General features: G+C 44.7%; 1 protein-coding gene across 5 annotated transcripts in view; it reads left to right on the plus strand.

Moving 5' to 3' along the window:
* The window catches only part of Arhgap36 (Rho GTPase activating protein 36), a 52,087-nt gene that overhangs the window by 15,648 nt on the left and 17,664 nt on the right, over nucleotides 1-18,775 (plus strand). Inside the window, exon 1 of one of the 5 annotated variants that reach the window (XM_033760552.1) lies at nucleotides 5,790-5,827. The exons of the other annotated variants lie outside the window; for them this stretch is intronic. The gene's annotated coding sequence lies outside the window, so the exon portion shown is untranslated. Of the gene's footprint in view, nucleotides 1-5,789; nucleotides 5,828-18,775 lie in introns of those variants that run through there. 5 annotated transcript variants of the gene reach the window in all.

Below are 18,775 nucleotides of genomic sequence, written 5' to 3' on the forward strand. Positions count from 1 at the left end.
CACCACATAAATATGTGTAATTTTTATGTTTTTACAGACCAACTAAAATAAATTTAAATTTACCATTTGCATACCCTTGTTAGCAATTTTCTACATTTATGTTCCCTGTGTCTTTCTGTCTCTCTGTCTCTCTGTGCCTTTGTCTAGTCTCTGTCTCTGTCTCTATATCTCTCTTTTTCCATTTGGAAGTATATCCCAGAAATGACTCTTTTAATCCTAAATACTTTGGAATTCATATCCTAAACATAAGAATGTTCTTAATTGAGAAGATTTCCAGGCTTCATAAGTGCTTTGGATTTTCAGCAAAGGAAAAATCTTCTGTCTCTGGGACTAAGGGTATATAAGGTCCAAAGACCAGATTTCAGTCAGGATATGTGTAATTTGAGGAGTTCAGCACAGAAGAAGGAGGCACAAACAGTGGTTCAAGTACAGGTTTTTTTTTTTTAAGACGGTGACCTTGTATAAGTCATTTCCTTTTGTCAAACTTCAGCTTCTTCATCTAGGAAATAAAATAATATCTATTCTGCCAGCTTCCCAAAGCTGTGTAAGGTTCAGATGTGAAAATGTGTATGAGAGCACTTTGGGAGCTGCCACACTAAACACACAAAGACAACTGATTTGCATTGATGAACTCCAGAGCTAGTAAAGTCCAGGGGCAGTACTTCTCTGCTCCCAAGGTTGGTGGTCTCTGGTAACACATGAAAGTGGATGATTCCCCTACACACTGCTCATCCCTCAAACACTTGTTACTGTAAGCCACAAAATTTTCATCTATCATGGAAATCTCAGTGACTTGAATCTCTTGCAGTTTTTAAAAAGCATAAAAACACTACAGTTCTCTCCAGTTTTTTTTTTCAGATAGCTCAATTTTATCTCACTGATTATGGCACAAAAGTAAAAGATTATCTTCTCACTTTTTCTTATTCTTGACATTTTTTGTGTGTTCCCTTAATTTCTACTATTCATCATGCCCCACCCTGTCGAGACTTTAGAGTTGCAAAATTCTCTCATCCTGCCTACCCCCTACCTCAAAGAATAAAATGCTTTACAAAATTAAGTGAGCATTTGGGAGTTTTAACTTGATTTTTTCTTTTCATTCAACCAGAGGGGTATCTGTGTGGGAGATGCACTTGTCAACTAAAAGCAATTTCTCTGCCTCCTTGGGGACTGGAGTGTAATCGTAGCTCTGTCTTTCTGATGTCAGGATAAAACTTGCATTTTCCTGAGTGGTGTCAGCACACTGACAGACAGCTCCTGGGATCTAGCAAGGAGTGCTGGAAAAGAATAGGGTGGGGGTCTGGAGGCACGTCTCAGCTCATCTCTCCTCCCTTGTGTGACTTTGGACTAGGCATTTACTTTGTTTTTACTTTTCCAATTTAAGAAATGGGAATAATTCTCTCCATTTCTACCTTGTAAAAATTGTGCAAGGACTTTGTTAGGATTTGGTGATATAAAAATATTTGGAAGTAAGAGAGCTATGGGAGAAAAAGGGGCTAGGGGAACAGCGTATCCCAGGAGTGCAATTCAACAGACTTAAAGGGACTTCCAACTTTCCTTGTACAATTCCACTTGAGAAATGAAGAAACTGAGGCCCTTCTGGGGTATGAAGAGGTCCTCATAATTCCATAATGATCCCCCATGGCTTCACTGGTAGATTCATCATGAACTCAGATAAACTCTTCCCAAATGAAAAGCTGGGAGGCGGAGTCTTGAGAAATTGGGCTTTAAATGAGCATGTATGTCTTCTGTGCATGCTGTGTGGACCTTCTGATAGGAGTCCGCATAAGGAGGTATTGGGAGACAATCTGCTAATTTCCTCCATGGACCAAGGAATAGACAACTTTGTTATTTCCTTCCTGAAAATGTAGAGACCTTTAAACAACCTGTTGAGGTGGGTGGGAAGTGGGATTGAGAATCTCATTTTGGAGAGGCTGAGGTTGGGAAGCTGATGTGTTCGTCAGCAGGTCAGCCAGCAATTCAGCCTCATTCCAGATATTTATCTTGAAATATTCTGTTCTTTTCTCCCATGCTCTGCCTCTTGCTTGATGCAAGGGACCCAACAAATAGTGTGTTCAAGTAAAATAATACGACTGGGAAGTGCCATGTAGCCACATATGCAAGAATTCTTGGAATGTCCAAATGGATACTCTGTGTGGAATTTGCTCATTTTGAATAAACCTAGACCCCACCGCGAGTTAGGTTTCAAAATTTGGTCAATTTCTTGTGCTACCCACTTACCCTAAAAAAATGGAGTTGAGTTACAGTGATCAGTCTCCCCAGATGGCTGCCCCAATGTTCCTTGTAACTGAGGTGCAATGGGAAGAAATGGTGATGGAAAGGTTTACAGGGAAGGATTTCTTTCCTCTGTACTGGAGTTTCTCTAACTACAGTGGACATAAAAGCCCCAGTGGAGAGTCTGTTAAAAATGCTATTATCTGGTCCTGATACTTGGAAAGTTTTATTCAGTAGGACTAGGGTGGGAAAATGGAATGTGCATTGTTATAACACATCCCAAGAGATTCTGATGCCCTTGGTTCAATGGATCATGCTTTGGGAAACACCGATCAGTTATAAGGTTTAAGGACCTTCAAGATTTAGTGTTCCGTTTAATTAGAAATTGTTTGCCTGGGTGCCAGGCACTCTTAGTCTTCAGGGAAAAGAAAGGCAAAGAAAGTGGCTACAGACCTCACAGTACACAGTGAGATAAGTCAGGAGCCAGATGGCTCTTTCTTAGTTGGAGTTACAACAGGAGGCTCTTATTAGGCAGGCAGCTAGCTGTAGAGCTTTAGGCTAGGCTGTCAGGGTGAGAGCAAAGGTGCCCATTGTGCCCCTTTAGCAGCTCCTTGGCGTGAGGTGTTGTAGGTCCAGGGTAGTAGGTTTCTGATGAGGGTGCTAAGGACCCCTTGTATCCTTGGAAAAGAAATGCTATAACTTGTTATGTGTCCCCAAACATGAAGCGAGTTCTGCATTTTACTCATAGACCAGATTCCTCAGTTTGTTCTGGGTCTCCAAAGCCATGCCCAAGTACCCTGTGCTATCAGCACAACCTGAACCTACAGGGGCCAGTCATTCCAACTAGCTTAATCATTTGTTCAGCAGAGACAAAGTTATAGATTTTTTTCTGTAAGTAGTACTTTCTAACTCTAGAAAATAATATGTTTACTAAAGAAAATTGGAAAATACTAAAATATGAAAATAATAAACCAGCTAAAATTGCCTATAATTGAATTGCCTAAATACAATCATGATTAAAATTCTGGTGTGTTTTTTTGGCCTCTTTTTTCTATGTATAGGCATATTATTTATTTGCACTGTCTATACTGGAGTGTGCATACATTTAGCATCCAGTCATTTTTTCATTTAAATGTATCATAAGTGTATTTTCACATTATCATAGAATCTTCCCAATTATATACTTAAAATAATTGCATAATGATTCATTTAATGAGACAACGTTATTTGCATAGCTAAATATTTGTCACCTAGAGGACATTTGATAAATATTTGTTGAATGAATTAAAGAAATGATGGATGAATGCATCCCTCTATTGTGTGACATTTAAAGATTAGCAAAGGGAACTTTAATACTAAGTAATTAATTGATGAAGTACACAAGTCAAAGAAAAGGGAGAAAGAAGAACTGTCCAATTGGTTATCTATCTAATTACCTATCTGTTTAGAATTCTTTTTTTCTCCCAAACTAGTATATGCTTTGTTTTTCATGAAGCTTTGTCATAACTGTTAATATCACCATTTTCAGACAAGGAAACTGAGCCTTAGTGAGGTTAAGTAACTCTCCCAACATTACATACTAGTATGTAGCACAACTGGGCTTCCAATTAGGGTTTATAAGCACCCCTAGCCTTGTTGCTCTACCACAGAACACCTCTTGAGAAAAAAGCAACAAATATAGAGAGCTACCATGGGTATCTATCTCAGGTAGAGCTACTCTAGAAGCATTACAAAAACTGGTGCTGGATAAGCTCTGAGAAGAGGTAAGGCTGAGACTTCAATATCCAGCACCCAAAGCTGGACATTTTAGATGTCAAACTTGTTTGGCTTGGATGACTGGGTATTTGTACAGCAGAGATTGGTAAAAGCAGGTCTGGTGAATGTTTGTTGTCTTTGATTGTTTTTTAGAAAACTAGAAATGATTTAGAAATTGGTGCAAAAGGGGGAGAGCATGTTTCTCAGAAAGGAAGAAAAATGAGTGGAAGCCCTTTAAACTCTTGACTACAGCTAGGAATTGTATGCCAAAACAAGGCGATTTTTCCATTTTATGCAACCTCTTTGCCATGCAATGCTAATATCAGTGGTTAGCAAAGCAAATGTAATAACTTCTCTCCCCAAAGACCCATGGCTTTGGCTTGCACTGCTCAGGCCTGCATGGAGCTGTTGAGAATGTTTCTATATTTCTTTCTGCCACCTCACTAACATTATGATCATCAGAGCCCTATTTTCTCAGTAGAGAAAAACATGCCGGTTATGTCTGTGTAGCTATCAATGGAGAATTGGGGGAAAATTAATTTAGGCCCCTGGACTTGAAGAGAAAAAGAAAATTTCCTTTTGAAGCCTTTTGTGACTAATGTAGTCCATCTCTGGTGGTGATTTCTACCCAGGATTTGGGGAGCAAGGTTGATTTTCCTCTACCAGAAGCTATAAACACTGAATTGATTGTGGCATGTACCCTCATATGAATTTCAAGTTTAAAAGTACAAAGCTATAATAAAGAAGTGCTGGAAAATCCAGCACAGTACCACCCCTCACTGAAATATAAAATAGCAAATTCTTTCTAAAAGTAAGTGTTGATTCCCCTCTTCTGTCTTTGCTCTGGACAAAAGCTTAGGCAGTAAATCTGTAAGTCAGCAGTGACTGGGAGGTGGGCGCCCCACTTTCTATATAGTTGACATTGTGTTCTATCTCATTTGGGGCCAAATCTCTTAAAAAGAAGGTTCTCAGGTAGGAGGGCATCACTTCTTTCCTGAGAGAGTCCCAGGGCAGGAAAAATAAAATCATTGTTAGATTCAGGGTCCCTTGTCTGGCAAAAATCATTTCTCACTCACATTCTTGGTCCTCTAGAAAAGACCTTAAAATCAGACCTGGAGCTACTCCTGGCTCAGGTGAAGCCTCTCTTAAGATGGGCATTGGGGGTAGGGGTGGGCAAGTTTCAAAGGACTGAGACAGAGCCTCCCCTTTAGATTCAGGGCTCCTGGGGCAAGCACCACTCCCCTTTTAGACTAGGCCTCCTGGGGGCTGAGATGTTATTTTAGCTAAAACCCAGAGTTTCCTAGGGCTATGGTCTCCCTCAGGTCTGAAGATTCCCCGGCCAGGTGCACCACCTAGCCCTCAAACTGTACCTTCTGGGGTACTGAAGCGCTTGTGTGCGCTCCATTAAGGGTGAGTCGGGCAGGGCCCAGGCCAGAGACCTTCCCTCCCTCTCAGTTTTAGAGCTCCCCAGGGCTGAGATGGCATCTCCGCTCCTCAGACTCTGGACTCCCTAGGGTAGGGGCAGGGTGCGGCCCTCAGAGTCAGAGCCGCTCTGGACTGGAGCTGGGTCTTGGCCTCCCTCTGGGTGGGGGAAGGGGCTGTAGGACCAGCGGTCCTTCCCTCATGGGGGGGTGCTCCTCTGAGGCCCTGCCCTCTGCGTGACAGGCTCGAGGTGTCCGGTGACCCAGACACTCAGAGCTGGGTGCAGGGTGCGGCCCAGGGCGTGGTCACCAGGGCTACTTAGAGCAGTGGTGCTCAGAGGTTAGCTGCTAGGCTGCAGGCGCTCAGCGTGGGTCAAGGCGTGGATACTGGACTGTCTTTGAGCTCCGCCCCCGCCGTGGTGAGTGGGGGCCCACGGAGTCGGCGGGGGGGAGGGGCTGGAGTGCTAGGCTCCGTGCGGCCAGAGGCTGCAGCCCCAGATGGGCTCCCTGGGGCTTGGCTCCTTGCCCCCTAGACTCCCTTCCCGCTGGCTTTTAGCTAATTGTTCCTGGCCCAAGGGACTGCCCCCGTCGAGGACCCGAATAAATCACCAGCTTTGCCGGGAACCTGGAATAATCGCGCTAATGGCTCGGCGGGAAGCAGGGTGAGAGCCAGGGAGGAGTCCTGGCTTGGCCGCCTGCAGGAGCGCCGTCCCACAACCCAAAGATTCTGAAGGCTCTAGGATGAACGTTCCCCGCCCGGCCGAAAGGGCCCAGGGCCCCTGAATAAGGAGGCTGGGTTTCCTTTTGCCCTGAAGGTTGTCCCATTGTCCCAATCCCAACTACAGAATATCAGCACGCGTCTGTCGAATTCAACCCCTCCATTCAAGAGATGATGACACTGAAGCCCCGAGACCAGAAAGGCCTGTGCAAGGTCACCCAAGGAGTTGGCAGAGATCTAGGACCGCTTAGGTTCTTGTAACTGCTCACTGCCCCTAACTGCCCAGTGGTGGTGACCTGGGGTCTTTAGTCTGGCTTGTTCCTCGCGTGTTTGTGATCAATGTTTGGTTCCCCTAGGAATAGGGGACAAGAGCACAGTGACCATGGCATGGGTCACATTTCAACCGTTTTCTGGAACTGCTTCTATAAAGTGGATATTGGAAACTGATTATTTTTCCTCCTTAAAGTTTCAGCACACTGCTACGTTCTTTGTCAGATTTCCGAGGACCCACACTGTCCTTTGCTCCCTCCCCCTTGATAGGCTCCACTCCCTCCTGGCTGCCACCTGCCCCCACAGCCACTTGTTTTTCCATAGACTCCACCTCCAAAAATCTATATTGGTGAGAGTGCGTCATTGGTTATCAGCCATAGACCAAACCTGTGTTGTCTCCTCTTTCCTCTGCTCCCTGATGGGCAAGGGAGGGGAGGCAGAGAGGGAGAAGCCTCAGCAACTTTATTCAGCCCAGACTTGATTTTAGGTCTTACCAGCCCCAGCACCCACTGAGAACCATCCCCAGAGTCTGAGTTCCTACTAAGAGACTACAGCCTACCTAGCCATTTCAAGTACAATCTCTGGGAGGCCACAAGCTCTGAGAGGGAAAGAAATGTGCATAGGTACAGGGAGTTTAATTTTTTTCTTTTGTAAATTAAATTTATGTGATGCTGGTATAGAAAAAAAAAAGGAGTTGTATAAGATGCCTTTTAAGGCTTGCAGTTTGAACACCCTATTCTTGAAAAGGACATAGGGGAATCATTCCATTCCTGCCTGGCCTACAAAGGTTGCCCTTGTTATGCCCATGAGATCCAAGATATGAAATTTTCTTTATGAATCAGTCCATGAGAGGAGTCAGTATCACACAAGGATGCCCACCTGCATCTAAGCACAGCAATGTCTAGTCCACTCCAGGGATCTTCCACCTTCTGGCCTCGGTACTGACCTTTAGGTTCCTCCCTCTTCCCAGGAAACAGTGTCAACCTTTTCCATTCCCCAGTGCCCCACTTACCCCTGTTCTTATCCAGCTCAAACCTCTTTAACCTGTGACATGGCTGCAAGGCCCCTCATCACATTTAGCTACCCTACTTTGAACATGCTTGAAGTTATAAATGCCCAGTAACCTGGCCCAATGAAGATTTCCAACTGTGTCCCTATAAATATAGCCCTGGATGGCTGACTTTCCCTCTTTCGGAAGCACATGCCACAACCAAGGTCTGCATATACATAGCCATAAATATACCCATACATACATATCCCACACCCATGAATGTCCTTGTGCAAGCCATGAGCAAATACATCTGGTTTACATGAATTGCAAAGTTTCCACATACAAACACAATATACTCATATCACACATGCATGCTCACAGATTCCACACACATGCCACACAGATCATACGAAGACTTTGTTTGCATTAGTATTACTTTCAGCTAACGGCAGTTTTTAAAAAAATGAGTAGATCCTGGTCCTTTTCAGATTCTTCATTCTGTATTTAGTTGGTGTTTGAACAAAAGTGTAACACCTTATACTTGCTGCTGTATTTCCAGTCTTGGTGAGACCTGTCCCCCTATATATCCTTGCAATATTCCACTGCCTACACCAGCTCTGTTATTCATACAATAGCAGCTAATGCTTATAAAGTATAGCCTGAATTCTGGGTCCTTAGGCTCAGTCAGTCCCCCATATGGGTCATCTCATCTAAATCACAGGTCACTTTAAATCAATTTGTGTGCAATTTTTAATCAGGTGATTCCCTACTTCATTGTACTCCTCTTTAGAAATGCAGTGTTACATGTCTCCATAACTATTGATATCTTGTGAGGGTATAATTGTCTTTAGTGTCTCTCTTCAAATGCCTCTTAGAAACCCTCAGGAGTCACAGTGTGAGGAAGTAGCGCTGTCTGGGAAGAATGGGGGAAATATTCTCCATGTGTTTTCACCCTATCTCCCTTCTCTTGGAGATAGTTGGTATGTCAAAGCAATGTTTTAAGGGTGATAACAGCAATGGACAACCACATGGAGAAATTGAGGCTAGGCCTCATGGAGAACTGAGAGGAATAGGGGCCCAGAAAGCCCTTCTTTCCCAGAGAAAGGGACAGCGTGATTGACCCACTTGAAATTCTCTCCCCTGTTCACTCTTGGCATTGGATTTGGCCACAAACAATTGGACTTCTGTAAAGCAGCTAAAACTCTAAAACTGAAGGGGCCCTGGGGCCCACTTTACATACAAATTTGATCTTTTCTCGGAGGTGGGACCCAATCGATTTGCTGAAGCCAAGCTTGGTTGAGCTGCAACTGGATCATTTTCCAGAGCTAAGACAAAACTGTCAATGAGGCACACTACTCCTCTGGTCAGGGGTTCAGACAAGCACGCACATTCACCAATGGTAGGACTACCCAAGGTTTGCACTTTAAGACATTCCTTATGGAGAAACGGGGGAAAAAAGGCTGATGTTCTATTAGAGCTTAGGTTTCCAGGTTAGACTGTATTTTACCCACCACAAGTATGAAATACAGAATTTGTGTGATTAAAACTAGCACAAAATTATCCTTTTGCAAATGTATCTCAAGGTCCAGCAGTAGAGCTGACATTCATTAAACTAAATATCAAATGACGAAAAGCACACAGAACATTGACAAAGCAGGACACCAGGTCCCTGAGAGTGATTATGCCAGTGGTGAAAGCAACATTATGCCTTTGTTCTTGCACTTACCTAATAAAACAGCCTCAGAGTCCAAAAACAAGCAATGGTTAAATAAATTTTGTGACATATCTACTAGTTAGATAGTTTCCAAGCTTAAAAATAATGACTAGCAAGAACATATAACAGAAAATGGTATAATTATAACTGTGTCAAGCATGCATTTTTGAAAGATTGGAAGAAAATCCAGTAACAAGTTAAAGTTAGAGATTCAGTGACCGTAGTGAGATAATAGTTTCATTTTTCTGTTTTCCAAAATCTGTATAAAGTTTATTCTTAAACTCTTTTTTTTTTTTTTTTTTTTGTATTGGGGATTGAACTCAGGTCCTTGCCATTGCAAGGCAGTCAGTGGCACCACTGAGCTAAATCCCTGGCCCATGTTCTTAAATTCTTAAAATTTTGGGCCAGGCATGGTGGTGCATACCTGTCATCCCAGCACTTGAGAGGCTGAGGCAGCAGGATTGCTGTGAGTTTGAGGCCAGCCTGGGCTACATAGTGAGTTCAAGGCCAGCCTGGATTGCATAGTGAGACCTTGTCTCAAAAAAAGTTTTAAAATTAAAAAAAGTGTTAAAAGGCTAATCACAGACCCATATTACACAGCTAATGTGTGCAGTGATCTAGAATCATAATATACTTAATCTAAGGAGTTTTCCTTCACATTTTAGTTTAAAGATAATGACTAGATCAGACCTGCTGAATATAAACTTCCCAGTGACCATGAAATGTCCCCTAATCCTAAGTAGGAAGAAGCACAGCTCCAATGTCTGCATTTCAGATACTGCTATGAGTGGGTTACCTAACCTCTCTTTTGATACCGTAAAAATGCCTACATTTCTGTGTTATAAACAATAATACAGTAATAGCTATTATTGTTGTTATTGTAGATACCATTATTTAATGCCTTTCATGGCTCAGATATCAAAAGTTACGTTTTGTTTTACCTCCAAATACTACTTTAAACTATTAATCACTTTTCATAAACTACCTCATTTTATCTTCATAACAACTCGCTGAGTTATTATCATCTATTTTCAAGACAAAAGCTATCGGAAGCTTAGTAACTTGCTCACTATCACACAGAGACTGAACAAAGATTACAATTGATTACAATTCCCTTTGTAACATTTGAATAAGATTAAAGATGATAACTTTGCAAAGCTCCGAGAGCTCTGCTGACACACAATAGAAATTTACTGGGTGGGCAACATGATGACATTAGTGAGACTTTACCTAGGGTCCAAATTCTGGTCTTTGATCTATTTGATTGCTTATAGATTTCCTTCCGTGAAAAAGTACACATTTTAACTGGAAGATGCAATACAAACACCACCCGTGTCCTCAGAGCTTGGGCTGTGAGTCACTGGGAAATGATTTCTGTTCCCTTCTGGCAGTGTCATTTGTTCTCACATGTATCTGCAGAAGTAGGTAGATGGCATGTTTGATGAGCCCTGGCAGCTACTGTCACGTCTCAGATATACACTATTGAGAAACCTCAGGGTGGGCACCCAATATCCCGCAGCTAGTAAGTCCCTGCACATAAAGGGCATTTATTATGTGGCCTGCACTTATCCTGAGTCCCTTCTTCACCTGTTCTATCTACCATGTGGCTGACCCCCAATTGTGTGACCTCTCTCATTTTCCTTCTCAAGAGAAGGCTCCAGGATCTTTTAAGAAACAGATAGGCTTAAGACCTGGAGAAGCTTTTCTAAACTCCTTAAATCATCAGAACGACTCACTGCTAGATTATCTTGCAGAATGGAGTCTATATAGTTGGTGATGGAGGGTAGATAGCATGCAGGATGAAGGGCAGGGCTGGAGAAAAAGGAGTAAAAGGTGTCTTCCAGAGATTGGGAAAGCCGGCCTCTCAGAGCTTCTTATTCCCTGAATCTCATAGCGTTTCTACTCTGTAGTCTCTTTACCCTTCCCTGGATTAGAGCCCTGGCTAATTAACCTTACCCCCACCACTCCCACTGCTGGCTCAAAAGCAGTTCTCGCTTGTAGTGACTTGTTTTTGTCTCTAGAGGGAAGCAACTAAGCAACTGAGTAGGGTTGGATAGAAAGGGGCACAGACTGGGGTCTTCTTTCATTTCCCCAATTTGATAAAGGGTAGATTTTGTTTTGCTTTAAATATGAACAAATAAATAAGAACTTATCCGAAATGTGTTTTAGGTGCCGCATAGTGTATCTCAGAGAACCAACCTCTGCCCCCATTATCCTGTCTACCTCCCAACCTTGGTGGCTTCCAGAAATTGGGTGGTTTCAGGAGCCCTTTTACTTTCTAGGATAGAGGTGATGGGGGAGGAACATAAATCGTAGGGCAATCTTAGCAAGGAACAGTCATTTTGTTCTTTAGCACAATAGCACATATTTAGGAGGCAGGATTGGGGATGGGGTGGAGGAAGTCTGGACACTGAGCAGAAAATTTCAGATTTTCCTGTGCAAAGTACTACCCTGGAACCTTGGCCTCATTAACACTACCAGGAGAAACTACAGAGTGAGAATTGGACATAAATTCCATTTCTTCCGGGGCTGCATTAGGCTGATCAAAACATCATCCTAAAAGAAGAAGGACTATTTCAAGAGTGTCAGACAAATCGGTAATGAGGAAAATTGGCCCCTAAATTCGTCAGCTCTACTCCCTGAACAACCTGGTTAAGATACTATGGGTGCTAATGAGAGGGGGGATAAAGCTGAGATGGGGGGAATTAGCCTCGCTTTTTTTTTCAGCTTTAATTGAGTTTATTGGTACGTTTTAGGGATACAGTACAGTTACATTCATTGTTGGGATCTTGTACCTCTACATGACAAGTCTTGATTGTCATTTTTTCTTCTTAAACTAGCTTTTCTTGAACACTTACTATGCTTGTTAGGCATTTGGCTGGTGCTTTCCATGGTTTACTACCTTCAGTCATCTGAGCAATTCTAATGAAGGCATTGGACAGCTCCAGTTTACAGTTAAGGAAATCGAGACTCAGAGAAGTAACCTTCCCAAGAGCACACAGCAAGTTAGTGGTCTGATCGAGTGGAGATACCAGTTCAAAGCTATTTCATTTCAAGCCTGTGGTCTTTCAGTCTCCAAGGAAAATACAAAAACTCTGCTCTTCAAGGGCTTTACTCTCCAGAGGAGACCACTATTTCTCTCATGAGTAAAATGCACATTTTGGTGGCCTGTCCCTATAGGGTCTTGGCTTTAAGATACAAGCAAGCAAGTCTCTATTTATACCGAACAGTAATGAGCAGGGAGCTGTTAAAGTGCTTCCCATCTTTTTCAATTCCCCATTTAAGTCTCCTGTTGTGGAGACACATTTCTTGAACTCTAGAGATGGGGGAGGCACTGACTGACTTGTACAAGCATGTTTAAGATCCAAGGAAAGGTGTGTGTGTGTGTGTGTGTGTGTGTGTGTGTCCATTCCACTGAAGAGATTATATTGACAGTGATTCTGTTAGCCCCTCCTCTTCCACCATTTACTGAATTCTGGGATGGGGGTGGGATAAAGATGTTGATGCCCCCTGCCCCAGATCTGCATCTTAGGATCCATTGCCTGGAGCTTTTGGCTTCTTCAGTTTGTCCCTGTTTCACAGGCAAAAGCACTGAACTGGAGTAAATGAGACAGGCGCTGTAAATGCGGGTGGGAATTGGCAGGGTTTAGGCAAGTAATCCAGAGACCTGTCTGTGTTTGTGTGTGTGTGTGTGTGTGTGTGTGAGAGAGAGAGAGAGAGAGAGAGAGAAAGGAAGGAGAGGCATCACCTGAGTAGCCAGGAAGAAGTATAAGTGAACCTGGTAGATTCAGAGGAAAGCGAGGCGGTGTCACACTAGCTTGGGAGCAACGTGTGCCTGAGGCCAGAGGGTGGGAGGTGACAAAAGTTTTCATGAACTCCTTGCATAGACCAAAATGCCTTAAAACCAGAGGTTTCAGGTAGTCTGTTTCTGACACAACTTAGACTGGCCTCTATATCCCCTTTTTCTCTCCCAAAAGGAGGCATTCCCACCACATAATACTTCAGGCAATGCTTTTCCTGCCCACCCAGGATGAGGTGCTGACCCAGACCCAGTTGGGGGTAAGCTTTATGGATGTTCCAGCTGCTTTTCATCCACACACTAGGCTCATTTGTACCAGCTGAAAGGGCACAATAATAACAGTGGCAATTTAAATCGTGCTTCTCACTTTACCCCTGAAAAGTGGCAAAGTGACTCACCACTGTTGAATTGTCCCTCTCTTTCCAGCCCCTGACCTCTCTGCAGCAGTCTAAGATGGTTCCCTGGGGGCTGAGAAGGGAGCCGGTGCTTTAAAAAGTCTTTCTGCCGTGACTGGGCTAACACCATGCCCCCCATAAATGTGTTCCCCCAAATGCAATGTATTATTTTAATTTGAATTTCTCAGATGAGTCTGATTGGAAGGCATTTGAGCAGCAGCATGAGGCTCATTAGGCAAGCACATTGTCCCTCCCCTCCCCCCCATGAATAAGACAAAATGGGATGCACTCAACAATCTTTTCCAAGGAGCTCTCCCTTGTTTTTCTTTGTGCAATTTGATATGGAGATGACTGATCTCCTTGAAATTTACTGCATACCAACTTCTGGTGGGGGATATTGTAAAAAAATAGGTATGGGGTGCTACTGTAAAATCTTTCCCTTAGTCCTCCATGAGTCCTTACCCCTGTTACTTTCCATATCCAATTCCACCAGCCTATGGTTTAAAAATGCTCATTTCCAGCTCTTTCTTTCAGCACCAGCCCAAGAAGACCTTACAGAACTGGAACTAGTGAAGTGCTTGTGTGCCCAGCGTAATTAAAATTTTGAGATGTCCATGTTCAGGTAATTAGGTGGAGAACGTACCAAGCGTCTTGGAGGCAGAGAAAGTAATTTTGCTGAGTACTCTTGGTGCTGTCAGTACACTCAAAAGAAAGATTTGTTGGGAAGTGATGCTGTTTGATAGAGACTTCAATGTCCAGCAGGAATCAGGAGACTCTTAGTGAGGCTAATACAGAAGAAGGACTTAAGGAGCATGGCAGACCTAAATTAAAATACCAGCTCTGCTTCCTATGGTCTGGGTGACCTTGGGGAAATTACTTAACTACTCTGAGCCTGATATGTGAAGTGTAACATAATGAAAATTATACCTCTACCTCACAGCCTCCTTGTAAGGACTCAAGGAGTTAATGCATGTAAGAGCACTTAGCACATTGCCTGGTACATAGTAAGTGCTTAATAAATGCTAATATTATTATGATGGCTACTATGATTATTCTTACTATTTAATATCAGACATTCTCTGTAGCAGCTCAGGGTTTCAAAGAAGGGTCATATAATTGCTTTTAAACATGACCATGCCTTGAAAAGTATGAAGAGTGTAATTATAGTTACTCAAAGGAGGGAAACCTCAACTGGGAAGAAGGAGGGCAGAAATGCAGAAGTTTGTGAGTCCCCAGTTAGGTCTTACAAAAATAAGAATTTGCCATGAGGCCCAAGGGAAAAGGGCTTCCAGGTAACTGGATTTGCCCATACCAAGTCAAGGAGGTGTGAAACAGGCAGGCCTTGAACAAATAGTTTGGTTCAACTGAGTACAAACTTGGATCTCCTGTCCCAGTGGTGGCCTCAGGTCAGTGATCAACAATCTCTGCAGTTTACTCCCACCATCCCCTGCACCGCGAGCTAGGCGCACCCTACCTGGCCAAGCGGAGCCTTCCTCTTCGATCCTCTAAGCATCCAAGTAAGTTCACACCCTGCCCCAGCGGAACTTGACTCTTTCGGACACAGCACATTGCAAGCGGGGATCTGGGATCTCCACCGAGGAGATGAGGTCAGCGTCAGCGAGGGGTCCCTGCAGGGGTCTCGGACCCCTACCTCCTTCCTGGTCCGAGTGCGACGACCCATCCGCCCCACCCCCTAAGCAGGAGCGAAGTCACCAGCTGTTTTTTTCTTCTTCAGATAATCCGGCGCTTTCACCCACTGCCCCACTGCACCCATAGACTCACGCCAGCTCCTCTGAGACACATATTGTGTCCAGACCTCCATCCAAGCCATATGCTAGTCCCACAGGCATTCACACTACACACCTGAGCATGACAATTAAAAGACACACCGAGTTCTCATAGAACATAAATCTGAACCCAAGCACCTTTGTAGACTTACAGGTACCTTGTTCACAAGCACACACAGTACACATCACAACAAGCACCACCTGTAAACCTACATTGACACACTGCATCCAAGAGTAAGCACGCACCAAGTGTACATATGCACACAAGCTTCAGAAAGCACGCGCGCGCACACACTCACACACACACACACACACACACACACACACACTGCATACTGTATACATTTACCACAGCTTGACCACGAACCCCGGCAGAAACACACATTGAACACATCCACACTCAGACCGTACCCTCATAGTCACACTAGAATCTAGCAGAAACATACAACCAAAAAGAATGCACACACAAACACTGAACAAGCACATGCTTCTTGTCAGCGAAAATCAAATGCACACCACACCAAGCACCTGGGGCTAAAACATGCACCCCTACACACCCCCAAATACACCCGGACACACACTGAACACACCCAGAGGTACTGCACCCGCGCAGCGCACACACGCGTACATGCATACATACATACACACACAGCCCGCCCCCTCCTTGTCTGGGCGGAAGAGAAGGGGGCGCGGAGTGGAGGCGGGGAAGAAAGGAGAGAGGATGGGCTGGCAAGGCGGGGCGGGCACAGATGCTCTTTTCCCTTTGACCTCTCAGCTCCCCATTCCCAGGCAAAGGGAGTAAGTTGGGTCCGGGCAGGGTCCAGCTGTAACCCAGGAAAGCGCGAAGGTCCGGGGAGTCCGCCGGCGGGCTGGAGGATTCCGCGGAGACCCAGACTCAGATTACTACAGTCGACCCCGCCTGAGGCTCCTCCTCCCACACCCTCCCCCTGCCCCTTTGGTGGCCTGACCTCTGCACCCCCCCAGGGGTGTGCTTCTTCCTCCCCAGCCCCAGAAAGCAAAGCGGGCGACTCTTAAGGGGTTTAGAGATTTATTGGTCTCAAGTAAGGAGTTGGGGTCTGCATACAAGCTTTCTTCGAAACCTGTTCTAGTTTAACGTGAAGACTTCCTTTCAGTGGAGAGCTCACTATTTTGAATAGCAACACGGTTTTCTTTTAAACGTGAAAGGTGAAAACTATTAGAAATCACTGACTCTGCGCAGGACACATAGTAGGACTCTGTCAATGTTCCGCCCTCCCTGTTACGTCACCAATCTGGCAAGACTATTTGCAGTCCAGCACCAGGCGGTGACCGTTCTCGGGCAGAGACTGAGCTATTTTCTCAGCACACAAACGTGCGCAGAACAGCGACTTCAGACAAGGAGCCCCGAGTGGCCGGGGGCGGCAAAGAGGCTGAAGGTGCTTTGCAGTCCTGGAGGCACAGCCCCGGCCGGAAACTCCCACTCTGAGCGGGCTGCTGAGCTTATTCCAGAGTGCTGTGGGGACAGATGACTCTATGGCTCCAGTCCCCTGCTTGCGTCCTTCTGTGGAGAGGAACAGCACGGAGAAAAGAGCTCTTTCCCTTTCACTAGGTGGAGTGGCTTTGTATAAGTACTGTGCAAAGCCTGCGGGCTTCAGAAATATTAGAGGTTCGAATCCCGCTCTGCTACTTCCTAGCTGTCTACCCTAGCAAGTCGCTATTTTAATTCGCGGTATAGATGTGAGGTTTAAGTACTTATATGCAAAATATATGAAGTACTTCTCCCAGTTTAGATAGAAAAGGAAAAAAAAAGTCCATTCTCTCCCCTTCTCGCTTGCCCTCATCAGAAAGATAAAGGTACAGGCTTTTGGGGAAAGGGATTAGAGACTTGGCCACCAGCTGATACTCTCAGTCCAGGTCAGAAAGGCCAAGGATGGGCAAAAGTTCAGTTAACTTTCAATTTTGTAGGCAGTGTGCTGTGTTTAAAGGGAAATGCTTCACAGGTGACGATTTAGTAATGGTACTCACTGACCTCCATGTCAGGAGCCCTCAACAGTAGAGATTTTTTCTGCCTGTCACCTGCACCCCTCACAGAAACTTCCTAACTCACCTTCCCTGCTGCTAACTCCCCTTACCGGGTGCCATGTTAATATTTCTAAACTTGTATGGAACACTCATTGGGTGCCAGGGATGTCTCCTGTTACCTTACATCCTGCCAGCACCCAGTACAGTGCCAGACCCACAGAACAGTATAATGCAGCAGAGACAGCCTAGGTGAAATCCCTTGGACAACACTAAGGTCTGAGGTTACACAAGGGATTATTAGGAACCTGAAGAGGGGACTTCAAAAGCAACAGTCCAGGCACAGTGTGGATGGAGGGCAGTGGCTTTGGACAAAAGGCTGTTCTATTTCTACTTAAAGCCCTCTATCTCTAAACCTGCCTGGGAGGGCATTGTTTCAATGCTGGTGAGGCTTCTGCAGTCAATTAAGAAGAAAGCCTCTTTCCTGGAGGGCAGAGGCCATGGCCAGCTAGAGGGTGAGTCACCACCCCAGAGCTGGGCAGCAGTAGTGGAGCTAAAGTGGCAATGAATCAGTCCAAGATGGCATGAGAAGAGTACCTGAGTGACGATGAGCAGGGAGATGAGGCAGGAGCCTGAGCCTGAGTCATTTGAGGCTGGTGCTAAGGGGCAGAGTAGCTATAACCATGTGCATAATGTCAGCCCCTAACCCACCTCCCTACTTCCACCTCCACTGTGTCTCCAAGGGTGACCCTGATAGCCTTCTTAGAAAAGAAAGTAGAGTGAAAAACACTCCTTCTTCAGTCTGGGGTGCTTGAGAGACTTAGGTTCCAATCAACTCTGCTACTTACTTTCTCACCCTGGGCAACCACTTCCCTCTCTGGGATTCAGTGGCAAGGTAAGTGCTCCGTACTTTACACTATGTTATTTCACACATTCATCTCGATGGTGCTATGGGGTGAGCATTTAGTCCCCTATTTTGCAGTTGAGAAGACTGAGGCTTAGTGATTGACGTTCAGTGATCCACTTGTTCACTAATATATCCTGATGTCTTTGAGTATTTATGTTACCAAGGCAATCGCTGTAATACAAGCCAGCAACCTGCCAGTTGTCTGCCTAAATCAGCTTTCTATGCACTTAGGTTGAAATCATGCTTTTCCAGCTGCCCCGAACACCAGTATGTTGCATCTACCTGGGTGGATTGTTTTCCATCTCCTGTGATACAACCACCTCCCCAACTCAAAACTTTCCCTGGTCCATCAGTCAAAAATTGCACCTTAAAAAGCAAGTACCACTGCAGGATGCTGTAGTGAGGAAGGGTAACAGAGATTCAGGGACACAGGAGCTGCAGAAGAATCTAGGGTGAGGGGAGGGAGGGATGGAGGGAGGGTGGGGGAGAGAGAGAGAGAGAGAGAGAGAGAGAGAGAGGGAGAGAGAATATAATGCCAGGGACAAATTGGACTAGTCTCTCCCCCTCTACTGATCTAATGCTCTAGATGAATAAAAGGACAGCACCCAGCCCGCTTCCAACAGGAGAAGATATCCTTTCTTTCAGTGCAAGAACCATGAATCCTGGACACTCGAATTACACTTCTGTAAGGGGCCTGGCGAAATGTAGATCAGTGGTGCCTGAACCTGCATGGCAAGTGCAAGGTCTGAGTTCAACAATCTGTACCACCAAAAAAAAAAAAAAAAAAA

Source organism: Fukomys damarensis, unplaced genomic scaffold (genome assembly GCF_012274545.1).
Source record: "Fukomys damarensis isolate Sample0158 unplaced genomic scaffold, DMR_v1.0_HiC HiC_scaffold_39, whole genome shotgun sequence".
Classification (NCBI taxonomy): domain Eukaryota; kingdom Metazoa; phylum Chordata; class Mammalia; order Rodentia; family Bathyergidae; genus Fukomys; species Fukomys damarensis.